The sequence below is a fragment of the Tenrec ecaudatus genome, chromosome 12, assembly GCF_050624435.1.
Source record: "Tenrec ecaudatus isolate mTenEca1 chromosome 12, mTenEca1.hap1, whole genome shotgun sequence".
Classification (NCBI taxonomy): domain Eukaryota; kingdom Metazoa; phylum Chordata; class Mammalia; order Afrosoricida; family Tenrecidae; genus Tenrec; species Tenrec ecaudatus.
The window spans coordinates 121808230-121821217 of NC_134541.1; the positions used below are offsets into that span (position 1 = coordinate 121808230).

At 41.0% G+C, this 12988-nt stretch overlaps 1 protein-coding gene and 1 non-coding gene across 2 annotated transcripts in view; one reads left to right on the plus strand and one right to left on the minus strand.

The window, feature by feature from the left end:
- Positions 1 to 12988, plus strand: part of HS3ST4 (heparan sulfate-glucosamine 3-sulfotransferase 4) — a 493682-nt gene that overhangs the window by 291325 nt on the left and 189369 nt on the right. The window lies entirely within an intron of this gene.
- On the minus strand, positions 7778 to 7894 carry LOC142423700 (small nucleolar RNA SNORA26). Its single transcript, XR_012779303.1, has one exon. It is a non-coding gene; the product is annotated as a small nucleolar RNA SNORA26 (small nucleolar RNA).

The window sequence follows — 12988 nt, forward strand, 5'->3', positions numbered from 1 at the left end:
TCTCTAGGGAAGCACAACCGGCGAATCTTCTATATCTGCTCACATACAGAAAGATTTCTCTCAAGGAAATGGCTCGTGCAGTTGTGTAGGCTGGCAAGTTCCACGTCTGTGGGTCAGGTCTCAGACTGGAGTCTATTGACAAGTGAAACTGTTGGCAGGTCAGATGGCCGGTTGTTTCCAACTCTTTGCCATGACAAAAGCTATGCCTAAAGAGTTGACAGTGCTCATTCCTTTTCACCTAGGTGATGCGGCTCTAAGGACATTTTGGAAAGCAGAATAGCTATATGATAATATACACATATGGGTCTTACTTTAAATAAAAATTAATGGCCAAATGTCATCCAAGGTGACTTCATAGGTGAATGAATCCACATTTGGCAGGTGAGATGGCAGACTGCTGACAACTCTCAGGAACAGCAGGAAATATGACAGGCTACTGGCTCAAATACAAAGAACTGGAGGTCACATGATGAGATGCAGACCCAGCCAACAAGCAAGCAAGTTGTGTTAGAGCGTCTACCTGTAAGGGAAGCATACCACACCCCTAAGCTCACTCCTGCTCAGTTGACTGTCTGCTCACAGGCGATCTCAACATGCAGGTCATCACATTATATTAAATCTCATCATAGAGCTAATAACCATTTCTTAACTAATGAACCAATATGAATCTTGGTCCAACCAAGTTGAAACACCACTTTAATTGTCATGATTATGAGAGGTGCTTTCTTTACATCATTTTACGGTGTGGAATAGCAGCTAACGTAGTATTTGGCCAAACCATAGCCTAGAGAGGTTGACACAGGAAATGAACTGAAAATGCATTTTTTTAAACCTTTGCGCAGTGTTTCAGCAACGGCTGCTTCAGATTTGCTTCGTTTATCCTCTAGTAATGCATATCTAGGTTGTTGTCAGCTTTTTGCTGGGTCAAACACTTTGGCTTACTATTTAACAGGTGCTCTCCTATTCACCTAGGTGAGTGCTTCTCTGGGGTTATTTTGGGAAGCAGAATTGTTACATCACTGTGACTGGGCTAATTTTTACTCCCCCAAGAGCCTCACCAACTTGTAGTATTACTAACGTCATTGTGCTGCTCTCCTAAATATAGTCTCCTTTTGCTACCACTGTAGTCGATCTGGGGATCTTAACGAGCTTAGATTTTAGTTCTGACCACTCGACCTGCCTGTTGCCTATGTAACCACGAGTTTCATGATGCGGCCTCTATGTCCACCCTCCTGTGATTTCACCTTTATCCAGATACTTGCTTTAGATTAATAACCATCACAAGGCCCAGGGTATTGAAAAATGAATCAATTCATTCATTTAATCATCTTTTAAATATTATATGGGTGACACATCTTTTTTCCCATAGAAATACATAAATAAGCGAAGTCATCATTGTCTTATTCATATACTCCTTTATTGCTGGATCCCAGATTCCCATGTGCTCCCAAGACATTTGTACTTAATACCAAGATGGGACTTTAACAGTGTGTTCAGCAACCAACCAATATTTCCAACGCCCATAAAACTCTCATTTTTTGTGTGTGCATCGATTTTAAAGGTGATGCCATAGAAAACCCGTTGAGAGAGCTTGCGGCATACGGATGTCTCATCCTCCTTCAATGATGGGAGGCTTTGGGATTGTAAAATTGCAGCGTGGATGCTGAGGAACATGGAACAAATACCTGCCATCCAGACTGGCCATAGACACTTTGTTGAGGTCATATTTCCTGCTGGCTAATAACAGATTGATAGCGCTTTCCCAGCACACTGTGGCTTCATGAGAAATCTGTCTTGGCAAAGCCTCAGAGAAAGCAAGCGAGAGCTGAAAGGTCTGATGTATGGAAGAAGGATTAGTTTTGTTCTGGCGAGCTCTGAGCCACTGAAGTAATCCATTGTCCTCACTGCTATCCAAACAGCCATTTTACAACGCTCTTTCCTTCGGCAGATTTTACTGAGCGTTAGTGATGCAACAAGGTGGTGCTGACGTGGTGACATAAAGATGACGTGGAAAGAAGATGCCATTCCTTAGGCTGTGGAGAGTTCAGTGGCACAAAGTAACACTAATCAAGGGTTTTATTTTCAATTTATTCATTTATTTTTATTAAAAGTACATTTTATTAGGTGACGCTTACAGATCTTCCAACAACCCACACTTCAATTGTATCAAGCATATTTGTACAGATGTTGCCATCATTATTTTCTAGACATTTCCTTTCCATTGAGTCCTTGGTATCAGCTCTTCATTTTTCCCTCTCCCCCTTCCGTGACCCCTTGATAAATAATAAATTATTGTTATTTTCATATCTTTACACTGACTGCTGTCTCCCTTCCCCCACAGTTTCTGTTGTTCGTCTCCCTGGAGAGTGGTTGTGTGTGTGGTTATGTGTAGGTCACTGCGAATGGTTCCCCCTTCTTCCTCTCCTTTCCCCACCTTCCCTGTTCCTTTCTGATATTGCTGCTCCCATTCCTATTCCTGGATTCCGTGTGAGCTCTTATCTCTTACCTGTACCTGTGTACGTGCTCTGGTCCAGCCCGCAATGAAAGGCAGTACTGGGGTCATGATAGTGGGGCATGAGGAAGCCTCAAGGAACCAGAGGAATAGTGTGTGTTTCATCAGTGCTTTAGTGGGCCCTGGTTGACACATCTCTTCCTGGTGACCCTTCTGGAAGCGGATGTCTCACTGTCTACAAATGAGTTTTGGGTCTCTGCTCTGACCTCCTTGTTCTCAACAATGATTTTATAAACGAATGTAAAACTATAAAGGTGGTAAATGAAGTGAAAAAGAAGTGCACAGGGCTAAGAAACCGTATTTCACAGACCTTGTAGCAATGGACAGAATTGAACTTCCTTATAACCAAACCAAACTCCCTGTTATCGAGTCAATGCTGATTCGTGGCAATCCTGTAGCACAGGGTAGAACTGAGACTGCGGGTTTCTGAGACTGGAACATTTGACGGGACTCGAAAGCCTCTTCTTTCTACCACAGAGTGCGTGGTGGTTTTGAACCACTAACCTTGGAGTTTGCAGCCCAAAGCAGACTTGAACATCTTACTTCCCTGGTGCAGCCTCGCACTTAACCACTACACCACTGGGACTTCTATGTGTTTGAATAGATTGACAACAGGTTTGCTCTGGGTTTTGATGAGCATGTAGGGGCAATTGACACGAATAACTCAAGGAAAGGCTGGTAGACGGAACGAGCAATTCAATTGAGTAGTAGGTAATGGTGGTTAGGACAGCATCACTAATAGCAAGAAAACCACGTGCAGGAAATCCTGTGATGGGAGAGGAGTACATACTCAAGAAACTGAAAGAAGGCTAGTACAGTTGGAAAGTCAGCGCATGGCAAAATAACCTTTGTGATGAGGCTGGGAAGCTGAACAGGCAGTCTGGTCTCAGAACTCAAAATGACCCAAATCAACTTGACATCCTCATCTCAGTACATGCTCCGTTATTTCCAGCACACCCTAGAAATTCAAACCACTTGCTTTGTTAGGAATGCTGCATCACAGTCAATCCCCAATGCTCAGTGATTTATAATTCAAACCTTTATTTTTCTCCTCCACAAGCGTGCACTTATGTCAAGGTCTTGGGTTGTGTGGTAAGAGAAATCACAATGCAGAAAATAGAAACCGTGCCAGGTTCCCCCTCTCTATAGAAACTATTGAAGACTTCCCATTGCTGTCGAGGTGAAAGTCAAAATCATTTGCCTTGTTTTCGGACTGCTTTCCAAAATGGCCAAGGCTATCTATGGCCACATGACTTTGAACGTTGCTGATCTTGTCTGGTCTCAGAACTCAAAATGACCAAGGCCAACTTTACATCCTCATCACAGGACCTGCTCCATTATTACTGCAGGCACGAGAAATTCAAACTCCTTGCTCTGTCGGCTGACAACGCTGCATAGCAGTCATGTCCCAAATCTCAGTGATTTACCATGGCAAACATTACTTTTTATTCTCCATGAATGTCTAAATTGATGGAAACAGTTCTGCCATCGGCTGTGAGTGAGGCTTAAGTCTATTCCCTTGGCCTTTTAGTGTGATGCACACACAATTACAGGGAGCACGCTTTTGTCATGATAATTCATGTGAATCACCGAAACATATTTAAAGTCTCCGCTTAGGTTGATGAGGCTAATATCCCATTGGGTAACAACGCAAGGCAACGACAGTGGAATGATAATATGAGAAGGGAGAAATAATTGTAAGCAAATGATAAATCAACTCCTCTTGTGTTTACGTAAAATCATTAACTTATATAGATGCCAAGTGTAATAGTTGAGATATAGGCTTTAAAGCAAGGCTTCGTGACTTTGAATCCTAGCTGTACAGCTTCCTAGGTGTGAGGATCCGGTCAAATTATTAATCTCTTTGTACTTAACTTTCCTCATTAGTATAAAAGAAAGATAATAACAATGCTCACCACATTCGTTTATCAGGAAGAGTGGCTTATTCAATTACGTGCAGAGAGCAGTGCTCAGTCAGCAGTGTTGTTAGTTATTGTCAAATGGGCTGCAACATATGAACAACCTTACATGTAATGGACAAGCCTGCCCAATTCCCCCATTCATGTGTCATTGTGTGTTAGCCATTAAATTCTCTTTCATTTTCTTCCTTTTTTTAAAAAAAATATCATGATTCACATGAAAGCTTACAGGACAAATGTTTTCCATTCAACAAGTGGTGCCTATTGTGTTAGTGACATTAGTTGCAATCCTTGCCATGTAAAAACTCTTCCCCCGTTCTCCGAGTATTTACTGCATACATTTGTCCTTCTTTCCTACCTCTTTGTGTCGTCTGAGCTTTCTTTGTGAGCAAATATTTATTGATTGCCAGTGATTGCTTGTTCTAAAGAATGCATATTTCTCTGGTGTTATGGTTCACCTCATTAAACAACAAAATGAAAGAAAACTCACTGCCATACACTGGCTTCCAGACTTCTGCTGACTCTGTAGCCCCTTCCTTTTCCGAGTCTTTAACTTTACAGTGGCTAAAGGCTTCGTCTTCCGCCCATGGAGCAGCTGGTAGATTTGAACTCTTGGCTTTATGGTTACTCGCTCAGTGCATAAGCCACCATACTACCAGAGCATCGCATTCCCCTTTTAGATTTGTCTACTTTTTTGGTTGAAAGCTCTAGGAGACATACTCACAGGCTTCCATGAGTTTCTCTTAGACCATGAGCCTGAGCCTTTTTATTTAGTTTTGTTCTACATTTTCTTTTCACTCTGTCCAGGGTCTGCTGTGTGATCTTTGCGAGAGCAGTCAGCTTGGCTAGCTGGACACCATCTATAAAGACGAGGGTAGTGTGGTCCATGAGTACTTTGGACTAATATGGCTTGTAGTCTAATTTTCCCCACTGTTCTTTTCTCTAGACGAAGAGAGAGACCAGTTGTTGTGCCTTAGGAAGCTTTTAAGACCCTGTCACGACTCACTAAAGTTGAATGTAGCACATTATCTTTGGGGAGTGTGTGATGCTACTTCGTCTTGGTGCCCTTCCCTTGCCCCCCCCCCAATATGGTGCTAAAATATCATGCCTAATGAGTCATTTCCTCAAGTTATTTTTATCATGTTGTCCCTTGTGTGCTTTATTATATTCATGGGTTTGTTTGCAGTGCATGTGAATACGTATGGGGAAACATGCTCTGCCAGACCTGTATGTCTTCATTGAAAGGGCCTCATTTGCCTTCCCACTCTTGTTTACCTCAAGTATCTATCTATGGATTTATTTATGGGTTGTAGCTGCTACCAGTTTTCCTGGATTGGTTATCTAACAGTATTGCACTTGGTTGCCTTTAACGGTTAAGTGCCACCAATGTCTTACATTAGTGTAATCATTTAGTGCTGAATCCTTTTATTATATATTGCCTTTCCCTGAAGGTCAGCTAGCACATGTTTACCCTCTACTTAGGGATGTACCCTCCTTGACCTCCAACTTGTAGTAACCAGCAAAGAATGGTTTTTCTGTGTGTAAACATTTTCTTGGATATTTATAGTATTGGCCTCATTTAATATTTGTCCTTTGTTATTGGCTAACTTTAAGTAGCATAATGTCTTCCAGATTCATCCATGCTATGAAGCATTTCATAGATTCATCTTTATTCTTTACTGTTAATCTTATAGTATTCTATTTTGGTTTCTGTCCAACCACGGAAGAACTCTTAGGTTATTTCCATCTTTTTGCTGCTGTGAATAATGGTGATAAACCAAACTCATTGCCATAAATTGATTCCACCTCATAGTGACTTGATATAGTTTCTGAGACTGTAAGTCTTTATGAGAGTATGCAGCTTCCTCTTACTCCTGAGGAGCAACTGGTGATTTGAACTTCTGACCTTGTGGCACTGTACGAATGCCTAACTCACAGAGCCACAATCTTGAAAGGCACGATCCAGTTACCAAACCCCAAGAAGCAGTTTGTTTGCAGCTGAGGCTAAGAATAACTTCATGGAGATAAAACAAGAAATCCAGACAGATGATTTTCAAGGTTAAAAGGAGAAAACCGTGTGCTCATACATTACGTGATCTACAACTGGTTTCATCCAAAGAGACACCATCTTGGGCTACAACCACAAACTCACCAAGTCTCTGAAACCAGTTTAAATAAAAGGGTTGTAAAGCTACTAACTATATTTCATTTATGATGTTCTATGTCAGTGGTTCTCAACCTTCCTAATGCTGCAACCCTTTAATAGAGTTCCTCATGTTGTGGTGACCCCCAACCATAAAATTATTTTGCTGCTTCATCACTGTCATTTTGCTACTGTTATGAATCGTAATGTAAATCTCTGATATGCAGGATGTATTTTCATTGTTATGAATTGAACATAATGAAAGCATAGTGGCTAGTCACAAAAAACAATATGTAATTATATATTGTGAAATATTTATGTGGTTTCAGATGGCCTTAGGTGAAAGGGTCATTGGCCCCTGAAAGGGTCACAACTCACAGATTGAGAACTGCTGTTCTATGTCATGGCAATTACCAACAGCATTACATTCTCTAAACAACACAACAGGAAGCAAAGCAACACACACATACAGTGTTGTTTTAGGTACCATTGAATCAGTGCCAGAACATAGCGCTTTAAGCCTTGCTGTCTAGACCTTGGATCCATTTACCTCTGCTACCACAATCCTCTTGTCCTCCTGACAATCTTGATGAGATACTTAATGTTTATTGTGACAACATGGCTGATAAACACATATGGGGTTAATTGAAGGGTGGAGATGGAGGAGGACTTTGTGGATTGATGTCTGACACATGGGTTAAGGTTGGACTTGTTGGCTTGGGCAGCACTGGGTTGGGATGTTTTCTTGATGGGCACTTACCCTTTATATAAAGCTATCTCTTATACATGAGTTTCTGTGGATTTGTTTCTCTAAAGCACCTATACTAACACACTTGGTTTCATCACTCCATCGTCCCACCAGCTTTGTGCATCAGAAGAAGCCTCAAGCCTAACACATGACTCACGGGTGTAGAGCTTGCCTGGATTTGGAATTTTACCAATTCTTCTATTATGTGAACCCTATATAAACCTTGGCTACACTGGTTTTGTTCTCTAGAAAACCCAGACTAAGGAAACCTACATAATTCTTAGGCTTTCTTGATTGTTTATGCTTCTTCTTCTTCTTTTATTTTTCCTGCTTGTTCCTCTGACAGATTAAGAGATTTGACTTCGACCTAGCTAATTCTGCCTTCCATTGGTTCACCTCTATTCCTTTTCCCTTCCAATATGCTATTTCTAAAATTATCTCCCCCCTCCTCACCCAGCTATAACTCCATGTAGAATCCAAAGGAAAGTTCTCCAATTTCTTCTCTGGGTTCTCTGGAGCCTTACTTTACCCACCAGTGATAGCCTTTTAAAATATTTCTGAAGCTTTAGTATTATTCATCTGGGTTTCTATTTGCTATTTTGGTGTTATTTCCATGATTTTGTTATTTATTCCTGTAGTGTTTTGCTGAATCCTTCTTGAGTTTTGCTTGAGTTTTCCTTGTTGCTGTCTGGGTTTTCCTCAATGTCTCTCAATATGTTGTTGGGACATAAATATAGCTCTTTTGAATTCCTCATCAGATAGTTCCACTAGCATTTCTTTCACAGGAAAGTTTCGGTCACTTTGCACTCTGCTCTTTGTTTTTATGTTGATTGACGTTTTCTGTTGTCTCTGAGACATCGTGTTATTGGATGAATGTGTTGATTATAGGAGGGGCTACTCCCCTCCAAAAAAAATAACCTTGGATTTTTTTCTTCAAATATTTGTGTGGTAGTTATACAATCTGGTATCAATTTGAGAGGATTATGAGTAAAGGGGTGGAGTCTAGCTTGTCAATCAAGATATAATCAATGAGGTCTCTGTGCGGGCCTGGCCTTCTCCTGAGAATTCTGGGAACTCCTGTATTTTCCTCCTTGGAGGTGGGAGACACTCTCTCTGCTCACTCCCTGAGAGATGCTCTATTGACAAGACACATGGTGCTACTTCCTGGGAGCTGGAGAAGCTACATGGACCTACCCTGATGCATCCAGATGTCTAGAGCCAGAGAAGCCACTTAGAGAACCCTGCCAATGCTGAGATGTTTACAACGCCACTGGATCCATAAGCCTTCCAACCTACTGGCCTGTGATCTTCGTGCATTCAGAATCATCACACATGTTTTGTGAGTCTATAAAGAGGACTTTATAGAGTGGTGTCAGATGTATGGGCTAATATTGGACTTATGGACTTGATCTAGACCTGGCAGCGATGCTTTCTTAATATATAATTACCTTTACATAAAATTCCCTCTTATACACACATGTCTCTATGAATTTGTTTCTCTAATATACCCAGACTAACACGTGATGTATTTAAAATTTTTTAACTAGTCTATTTTATTTTATTTTTTTAATTTAAATTTTTTTATAAAACAACCTTATCACCTTCAAATTACTGTCCATTACTCTTCATACATTTGCCAAACCTGTGATTCCATTCTTGGAATCATTTTTCAAACTCATCTGTTAGGATGGCTGACAGCACCTCCTTCATTTTTTCCCTTCACGTCTTCTATGTCATCAAATTACTATCTGTTCATGTCCCCCTTCATCTGTGGGAACAAAAAGAATTTTCACAGACTGACGTCAGGTGAGTAAGTTACGTTGGGCAAGAGAAGCATACTGGGTCTTTTTACCAAAAACTAGGTACACTCAGATGGCTGCATGAGCAGACGCATTGCCATGGTGACAACACAAGGACGTCATCGGCCACAAATCAGGCCTTTTTGTCACATACTTTTACATAATTTTTTGAGAACCTCTAATAGAAAGCTTGATTAACAGTCTGACATGTTGGAATGAACTCCAAATATGCTATACCCCTCTCACCAAAAACAAAATCAATGAGTCATCATCCTGATCTTTGATTCCACTTGAGATTTTGTGGGGTGAGGTGACGATGGCATCTTCCACTGGCAACTCACTACCATGAACACACTCAGAAGTGTTGACTTAAAAATGGCAATTCATGTGGATGCCTTGTGTGAGCGGACAGAGACTAGCTCGTTGTACTTTCCCTCCCTAGGACCTAATACAGAACCTAGAGGACTGTACACACAAAACATATTAGCTATTTAAATTAATAATTGGATGCATGGATGAATAAATGAATGTTTGATATTTGCTTTCTGGGTCATAAGAATAGTACCAGTAATGACCTTGGGAAAAAGTCTGGGTCGCTTTGGAGCTTTTCTTTCAAAGCATGGCATTTTCCCACTGGATAGTCTTTTTCCTGCTCAGTTAGAACCGAGGCACAAATTTTGCAGCGACCCTTCTCTTTCCCAAATCTTCTGTTAAAAATTCACTGAAAGGAGCTGCAAGATAGCTTCCCCATTTCTTCAATGATCTGTTGTCGGTCTTCAAGCACAAGTGCACAAATTTCATCAACATTTTTGTCCATTCAGGAAGTTAACGGATGCCCAGAAGAAGGTTTGTCATCAATCGACATTTTACCGTTTTTGAAACAACAAAACCACTCTGCACGTGGGTTTTTCCCAAAAGTGCTGTTCTTGTAAGCTAACATCACAACAGTTTCTGCAGCATTTTACCAGAGCAGAAAACAAAATTTCTTAGCCATACACAGTTCTTTTGAATTGGCCATCACAAAAAAACGAGATTCTAGAGAACCTTCCCAGGTGATGCCACTGGGTGCATAAGGTGTGGGGGTATGCCTGGGTAGGGTTACTGATGAATAGATTAAAATAGAGAGGAAAAATGGGTGTTGGGGATTAAGATAAATAAAAGGCAAGCAAAAGCAGAGAGAGTGTGGTAGAAGATCAACCTGAGAAGAAAGAAGAATGGTAACTGAAGAGAACGAAAAGTCCACCCATCATCACCTCATACTTTGAAAGCATTTTACTACCAAGCTCACAGAGAATACGCCACCTCCTACTGCATATCTCTCCCACAACTCACTACCATGAACACACTTGGAAGTGTTGACCTTAAAAATGGCAATTCATATGGATGCCTTCTGTGTGCAGACAGAGACTAGGTCTTTGTATTTTTCCTCCCTAGGACCTAATACAGAACCTAGAAAACACAACAATATTAACTATTTAAATTAATAATTGGATGGATGGATGAATAAATGCATGGCTGCAGAAGAGAGCAAGTAACCGGGTGAATAGATGAGTTTATTAATGAATTAATTAATTGTCAATATTTTATTGTTTCGTGGGGCCATGTAGACCCAACTACACTTTAACTGGCATATTTACTTCAAATAGTTCTAGTGGGTCATGTCAAACATATAGGAACTCATATAAGCTGGAGGGTAAAGGTCCAGATGTGACACATTGCAGCTCCGTTCCTGAGCACCAGGGAACGTTGAAGAGCATGGGATTTGGAGTGCAACAAACATTCTCAGCATGTAGTATTGCTCCTCTGAACTTCAGTTCCTTCATCTGAAAAGGACAGGCAGTAAACCTCCGGAGGTGTCATGAGGATTAGGTAAGATAACCAAGGTGATGCTCCTTGTCTAAGACCCAGCATGAGACCGGCACTCCATGATGCTAGCTTAGATCAAGGTTCCCTCATTCCCTTATTATTGCTCCACCCCTACCCCACTAGGAATTCCTTGTCTTGAACAGCAGGTGAATTTCCAGAACATGCTGTCTGTGTAGACAGCAAGGATTATAGCCAGCAGGAGTTCTAATTAATCCCTCCTTCTGCAAAGGTTAGCTTCCAACCTGCCGCTAGGGCACAGGCCTTCCAGCATCTTTTAGTGCTTTGTTGAACTGAAAGTAAGAGGGGGTGTGGATTAGAGACTGCAATGGGCAGTAGAGCTGCTTGGAGCAGAGCTAAAAGCATGAATATTCAAGGAAATAGCTTGAAGTCATTGTCAGTTTGATTAGGGAAGCCCAGTTGGTTGTGTGCCTCCCTTTTCCCAAGGCAAGTTACACAGTACATGGAGGCTGGTATCACACAACTACAGGTGTCATTTCACTCTGAGCCAAGTGATAACAGCCAATTTACTAAACTTCTCTGGATTGGAGTTTATTTATCTGTGGGATGGAGAAACAAATATATTCCAAATGGTTGTGATGAAAATGCAAGGCAATAAAACACCAACATGCCTACTACATTAACTTTTCAATGGTATTATGTACACAAATGACAAAGAAACATAAACTTCTTAACAAAGCTTAGGAGAGCCTTGCTATTTGGGCTCCACTTTCTAATCTCATTTGAAGCTTGCCAGCATCAGTACTTCGGCCAAGTAGAGTTAGCTGTGTGATGTGTTTTAAACCTTTGTGCCCTTTGTCTTAATTAATTATTGCTGCTGTAATAGAAATGCAAACGATGGCCTTAACAAAGAAGGTATTCTTTCACGGTTCAGGAGGACTGAGGTTCAGATTCAAGGGGTCAGCTCTAAGGGAAGGTTTCTCATTCTATCAGCTCATGGTTTCCAGGGAATGTCCTTGTTTCCTTTCAACAGCTGTGGGCCTGACACCACCAAGTGCCTTGTCCTCAACCTTCCTTTGCATTTAGAATGTTCTCAGCACAGGGACCTCCAGATCCAATGGAGGCATTTTGTTGCTGACGCTTCTGTCTTGGTGAGGGCAAGTCCCTGTGACCTTTTCTCAGTTGCTTAATCTCTGCTTCTCACTCTTCTTTCTTATTAATAGGGGTCCCTCTGATCTCTAAATCCATGATGCCTTCTTTACATTCTTTTATATTTTAAAAGAACTTGATTCAAGATACAACCTAACCATGTAGATTGTACCCCATCTTATTAGCATAACTGCCTGTCATCCTGCCTCATTAATATCATAGAGGTTATGATTTACAACACTTAGGATATTTATATCATATCACCAAATGGGGATACTTTTATAATACTGAGATGCATGGCCTGGAGAGGTTTACACATGTTTCCTGAGAGTGTAGGTGAAAGACAATTCAATTCATAATAGCATTTATGAAAAAAGAATGCACTTCTATATCTTGTGGAACTTTGACCAATGTAAGGGAAAACCAGAGTTCTTTGTTTTTTAAATCATTTTATTGGGGGTTTGTACAGCTCTTATCACAATCCATACATCCAGCCATTGTGTCAAGCACATTTGTACATTTCTTGACATCATCATTCTCAAAACATTTGCTTTCTACTTGAGCCTTTGGCATCAGCTCCTCACTTTTCACCCTTCCTCCCCACCACCTCCTCCCTCATGAACCCTTGATAATTTAAATATTATTTTTTTCCATGTCTTACACTGTCTGAAGTCTCCCTTCACCCACTTTTCTCTTGTCCATCCACCAGGGAGGAGGTGATATGTAGATCCTTATAATCGGCTCCCTTTCTACTCCACCTTTCCTCCACCCTCCCAATATCACCATTCACACCATTGGTCCTCAAGGGATCATCTGTCCTGGATTCCCTGTGTTTCCAGTTTCTGTCTGTACCAGTGTACATCCTCTGGTCTAGCTGGATTTGTAAGACAGAAC